Raw genomic sequence first — 6,857 nt, forward strand, 5'->3', positions numbered from 1 at the left:
CGAAAACCCTTTCTACAAATTAACTTAAACTCGAACTTTTTTAAAATATCTGTCAGATTTTGGTTAAATTAATAGGAAAAAATGTGTCATATTCATCAACTAGCTAGACTATGCTTTTAAAAAGGGTCAAAACATTTTATTGCAAAAATTTATGGCCAAGGTTCTCATTAATTAGTAGAATTATAACTTTCTTTGAAATTTTTCAATAAGAAAAGAGTTGAATTTGTCTACCTATTAATTTATTCCATGTATTAATTGTGAAGAGTAGGAGAAGCATGAAGAGTTTTTTTTGGAATACATTATAGTGTTATATGTTTTATTGATATATAAGCTACACAAAGTAGGGAGGGGAGTTAATTGGGTCTAGCCCACGTGGTTGAGAGGAATGTCTGTTATTCTCACCCAAGTTCAATTCCCTCAAGTAACATGTTGAGCTCTTAACAATTATATCATTGTAATGAGTTTGAGCCTTATTGTTGATTGACCTTGTGCCCAAGATATTATGGGGTTTATCTTGGGTGCCCTCCTCAAAATGAGGGGAAGTATCTGAGGGTGTTCTCCAAGTGTCTAACCTAGAAAAAAAAAATTACAAAACGAAATAAAATAAAATAGGGAGGGGAATGCCTAGCAAGCAATGAGAATGATCAATGTGCAACAAGTCAATATTCTTGTTAAAGAAGAGAGCAAGCTACATAAAGAAGGGAGGGGAAGGTCAAGCAAGCGAGGATAATGATTACCTCGAAAGGGGAGGGAAAGGTTAAACAAGCAAGGAGAATGAATATGAAAAGAGGGGAGGGGAAGGTCAAACAAGCAAGGAGAATGAATATGAAAATAGGGGAGGGAAAGGTCAAGCAAATAAGGAGAATGATCACCTCACAACTAACTAATATTCTTGTTAAAGGAGCAAGCAAGCTATACAGACAAGGGAGGGGAAGGTCAAGAAAGCAAGGTTAATGATTACCTCCAACAATCAAAATTCTCATTAAAAGAGAGAGCAAGCAACACAGAAGAGAGAGGGAGAGAGGCAGAGAGAGAGCAAGCAAGCAGGATGATCACCATGCAATGAATCAATGTGGAATCAATATTCTTGTGAAAGGAGGGAGAATACCACACAAATGATGGAAGGGACAACCTAGTGGGCAAACACGATGATTACTACATAACAAATCAATATTCTTGGTAGAGGGTGGAGTCAGCCACACTAAGAAGAGAGGGTAAGGTCGAGCAAGCAAGCAAGATGTTTACCCTACAACTTCAAGATACTCACCAAAGGAATGAGCAAGCCATGCAAAAGGGGAAGGCCAAACAAGTAAGCAACAACCAATGAAGGCACTTGTTAAAAGATGTAACCAACGATGCAAATGAGCAAAGGGAAGGTCAAGCAAATAAGTGGAAAAATCATCCCATAACCACTAAACATATAGATGTTAAAGGACGGAATGAGTGACATAAATGTTAGAAGGGAAGGTGGAACAAGCAAGATGAGTTGATCACCTTGTAACCAATCAACATACTTGTTGGAGGAGGGAGATAGCGATGAAGAGGAAGGAGGGGAAGGTTGAACATGAGAGCAAAATTATCACCCTGATACCAATTAATATATTTGTTAAAGGAGTGAGCAAGCCACAAAAAAGAGGGAGAGGCCCATGTCACAAATGTTATCAAATGTATTATTATAATAAACGTACATAAACACATGTTATAAATGTTGACTAGGGCCAACCTAATTTTAAATATTAAATTAGTTTGTTTATACGTAGGGCCCTAATAATGTGAAAGTGTTTATAAATAACGTTATAATATCAAATAATAGATATTAAATAATTTAACGTGAATTTTAGTAAATTAACCATTAGTTATACATGGTTTAGGATAATATGTACTTTGGCTGATTTGTACATAAACACAATAATATCATTAGATAGTGATAATATTATAATATTATTATCTCCATAGGCTATTATATGCGTTTAAGTATGGAATCGCCTGTCAACTTTTAGTACGCGTTATCCTTCCTAATGTATACTCTATTATGCCCGCCTCTCGCACGTATTATGCATTAGGTTTTTGTTTGACCATCTGTTTTGGTAAAAAATGTTAAATAATTTTCAATTTTACAAAGTAAAATTTTAACAATTACTTTTTTATTTATTGCAATATTTTTAATTAGCATTTATTTGCTGTAATTTTAAAAATCTTATTATTCCATACTTCTTATTTAATTCGTGATTGCACAATAAGAAATAATAACTTATAACTTAAAGATTGAATGCTTATTATGCCTGCCCCCCTCTAAGATTTTTGTATATTTCTGGTAGCTGTTAGATCGTATTTATTAGGATATCTCTCCTCCTAAATATAAAGGAAACTTGTGGGCTAGGAAACGTGTGCCCATTGTAATTTATTGAACTTCACCATCGCTTTTCTTGGAGTACATGTCCTCAGAACTTGTGCGCATTAATGATTATTAGACTCTATGACCAGATGTTCAGAATCTGTGCGATAACCCTTTACCTTTTTGGCAATCTAATATTACACTTGGTTAGGATATGTGAGGTCTTAGTGCATAAAGAAGGTGGGGACTCGTACAATATAAATTATATTAGTGATGGAGTACATCTATCATTTTATAGTGGAAGTTGTACATTAAATTGTGCAATATTAATTAATAGTGAAGTACATCTCATATCATTACATAATAAGAGGTGAAAGAATCGAACCAATAGTATTTTAGATAAATGAATTTAAATATGGTTTAAAAATAATAAATTTTAATTTATAATGTTAAACTTTGGAAAAGTTTCATAAATTTTTGGACAACTTAGAGTTAATGCCAACATCAATTTTTTTTAATACATTATTACCCTGCTGTTGCAGGGAATAATAAAATTTTATAATGTTTTAAGCTTCTATCTCCAATATTTAATGGTGTTTAAACGATATATCTCGAAACATAACTATATAAGTACAATAATTCATAGCTACTTTTTTCTATAAATTAACAATAACGTGTAAAATTATGATTTTATTATATGCGAGTCATTATGACATTTTCGGAAATCACTAACAAGTTAACAATGACATGTATATTTTAAAATAAATTGTATTTGACAGCTACAAATAGTCAAGACTTGTATACATACATCAATTCAATTCTAAACCCTGCTTGAAGTGGTCAAAACGTGTATACATACATCAATTTTAAACCCTACTTGAAGCAATGAAAAACCATGGAGAGAACGTGTATACATACGTCAATTTTAAACCCTGCTTGAAGCAATGAAAAACCATGGAGAGATGTGAAGTCCATTTTGAAATTCCAACCCTCCTATTAATGAGTTATTTAAAGTGAATAACTTTGCACAAACGTCAATTTGGCGTTATGTTACGTCATTAAAGGAGGGCGGTCAATAAATGTTATCTATGAGAAGCTTGGCAAGGTACGATTTGATGGATGATGCGCCCGTCACTACATCTCATCTTGATATGGAGAATGAATGGCCTCAATTTGATTTCAAGTTCGCTCATAACTTTTGCCAAAGGACCATTCTAGAGTTATATTTGTCCTCTCAAGTTTTAACTGCCATTGATGAAATTAGTGTTGGGAAAAGTACGATATTTTTTTCCCTCAGGAAAGGTACGATTTGATGGATGATGCATATGCCAATCCGTCCAATCCTAGAGATCAACAACGAATGCCCTTGGATTTTATCCGCATTAAATGATTACAACTTTATTACTTGGCTTAACTGGGCTACATTCAAAATATGAAAGATAATTAATAGTGAAGTACATCTGCCATCATTACATAATAAGAGGTGAAAGAATTGAACCAATAGTATTTTAGATAAATGAATTTAAATATGGTTTTAAAATAATAAATTTTAACTTATAATGTTAAACTTTGGAAAAGTTTCATAAATTTTTGGACAATTTAGATTTAATGTCAACATCAATTTTTTTTTAATACGTTATTACCCTAGGGTTGCAAGGAATAATAAGATTTTAATTTTAAAAAGTAGATAGCAATACATTATAATAATAATTTAATTTAATTTTAAAGTTAAATTGATGTTTCATTTTAAAGTTAAAGTTAATTTCGACATAAATTGGTGTATGAAATTTAAATCTATTTTTGGAGAGTCATTTCACTGCTAGAATTTGCACAGGTGTAGTTAGAATTCTAGGATTGTAGTTTAGGTGGTTGAGTGTTCGGTTATTCTCTTCTCTATCGGGTTTAATTTCAAAAGATATGTTGGGCCTAATGTGATAAGGTCATAAGAGTAAGCATGGTCACCTATAGGATGTATTGGTTCTTGCTAAGTCATAAATTATTGATATATCTTGCTTGTCAACAGTTGGATACAATCTTGGTGTTATAATGGAAACTAGAAGATTTGATCATGGGCCTTACCCAAATTACGGCCTCATCTAGATTACAGTTGGATATACTCTTGGTGTTATAGTGGCAACCAAAAGATTTGATCATGGGCCTCACGAAGATTACTCCAACATTCACTATAGTTCAAAAAAAATAAAAATAAAAATTGAGAGAGGTATACATACTCTCCCCCTTTTGATTTGAACTTGTGATCTTTTGCAAGAAGTGAGTTAATGATGTAAAGTTCTCTCTTCTATTTAATTTTTTAAAGCTAGATACAAGTGTTTTAAGATGCTATAGTCTAACTAAGAGACGAAGTGGTTTTTTTTACTGGAAACCAATTATACAATTTCAAGCAAGATTGTGATTTTTTGTTGTTTAAATTACATTTTTGAATGCATGAATGGATTCGGCGAAAACCCCTTCTACAAATTAACTTAAACTCGAACTTTTTTAAAATATCTATCAGATTTTGGTTAAAATTAATCGGAAAAAAATGTGTCATATTCATCAACTAGCTAGACTGTGCTTTTAAAAAAGGGTCAAAACATTTTATTACAAAAATTTATGGCCAAGGTTCCCATTAATTAGTAGAATTATAACTTTCTTTGAAATTTTTCAATAAGAAAAGAGTTGACTTTGTCTACCTATTAATTTATTCCATGTATTAATTGTGAAGAGTAGGAGAAGCATGAAGAGTCTTTTTGGAATACATTATAGTGTTATCTGTTTTATTGATATATAAGCTACACAAAGTAGGGAGGGGAGTTAATTGGGTCTAACCCACGTGGTTGAGAGGAATGTCTGTTATTCTCACCCAATTTCAATTCCCTCAAGTAACATGTTGAGCTCTTAACAATTATATCATTGTAATGAGTTTGAGCCTTATTGTTGATTGACCTTGTGCCCAAGAGATTATGGGGTTTATCTTGGGTTTCCTCCTCGAAATGAGGGGAAGTATTTGAGGGTGTTCCCCAAGTGTATAACCTAGAAAAAAATTACAAAAGGAAATAAAATAAAATAGGGAGGGGAACGCTAAGCAAGCAATGAGAATGATCAATGTGCAACAAGTCAATATTCTTGTTAAATAAGAGAGCAAGCTACATAAAGAAGGGAGGGGAAGGTCAAGCAAGCGAGGATAATGATTACCTCGAAAGGGGAGGGAAAGGTTAAACAAGCAAGGAGAATGAATATGAAAAGAGGGGAAGGGAAGGTCAAACAAGCAAGGAGAATGAATATGAAAATAGGGGAGGGAAAGGTCAAGCAAATAAGGAGAATGATCACCTCACAACTAACTAATATTCTTGTTAAAGGAGCAAGCAAGCTACACAGACAAGGGAGGGGAAGGTCAAGAAAGCAAGGTTAATGATTACCTCCAACAATCAAAATTCTCATTAAAAGAGAGAGCAAGCAACACAGAAGAGAGAGGGAGAGAGGCAGAGAGAGAGCAAGCAAGTGGGATGATCACCATGCAATGAACCAATGTGGAACAAATATTCTTTTGAAAGGAGGGAGAATACTACAGAAATGATGGAAGGGACAACTTAGTGAGCAAAACGATGATTACTACATAACAAATCAATATTCTTGGTAGAGGGTGGAGTCAACCACACTAAGAAGAGAGGGTAAGGTCAAGCAAGCAAGCAATATGTTTACCCTACAACTTCAAGATAGTCACCAAAGGAGTGAGCAAGCCATGCAAGAGGGGAAGGCCAAACAAGTAAGCAACAACCAATGAAGGCACTTGTTAAAAGATGTAACCAACCATGCAAATGAGCAATGGGAAGGTCAAGCAAATAAGTGGAAAAATCATCCCATAACCACTAAATATATAGATGTTAAAGGACGGAATGATTAACACAAATGTTAGAAGGGAAGGTGGAACAAGCAAGATGAGTTGATCACCTTGTAACCAATCAACATACTTGTTGGAGGGAGATAGCCATGAAGAGGAAGGAGGGGAAGGTTGAACATGAGAGAAAAATTATCACCCTGATACCAATTAACATATTTGTTAAATGAGTCAGCAAGCCACAAAAAAGAGGGAGAGGCCCATGTCACAAATGTTATAAAATGTATTATTATAATAAACATACATAAACACATGTTATAAACGTTGACTATGGCCAACCTAATTTTAAATATTAAATTAGTTTGTTTATACGTAGGGCCCTAATAACGTGAAAGTGTTTATAAATAACGTTATAATATCAAATAATAGATATTAAATAATTTAACGTGAATTTTAGTAAATTAACCATTAGTTATACATGGTTTAGGATAATATGTACTTTGGTTGTTTTGTACATAAACACAATAATATCATTAGATAGTGATAATATTATAATATTATTAGCTCCATATGTTATTATATGCATTTAAGTATGGAATCGTCTGTCAACTTTTTAGTACGTGTTATCCTTCCTCATGTATACTCTATATATGCATTAGGTTTTTGTTTGACCATCTATTTTGG

Source organism: Pinus tabuliformis, chromosome 4_2, assembly GCF_031772625.1.
Source record: "Pinus tabuliformis cultivar Carrire ecotype Pingquan chromosome 4_2, CPIR1, whole genome shotgun sequence".
Classification (NCBI taxonomy): Eukaryota; Viridiplantae; Streptophyta; class Pinopsida; order Pinales; family Pinaceae; genus Pinus; species Pinus tabuliformis.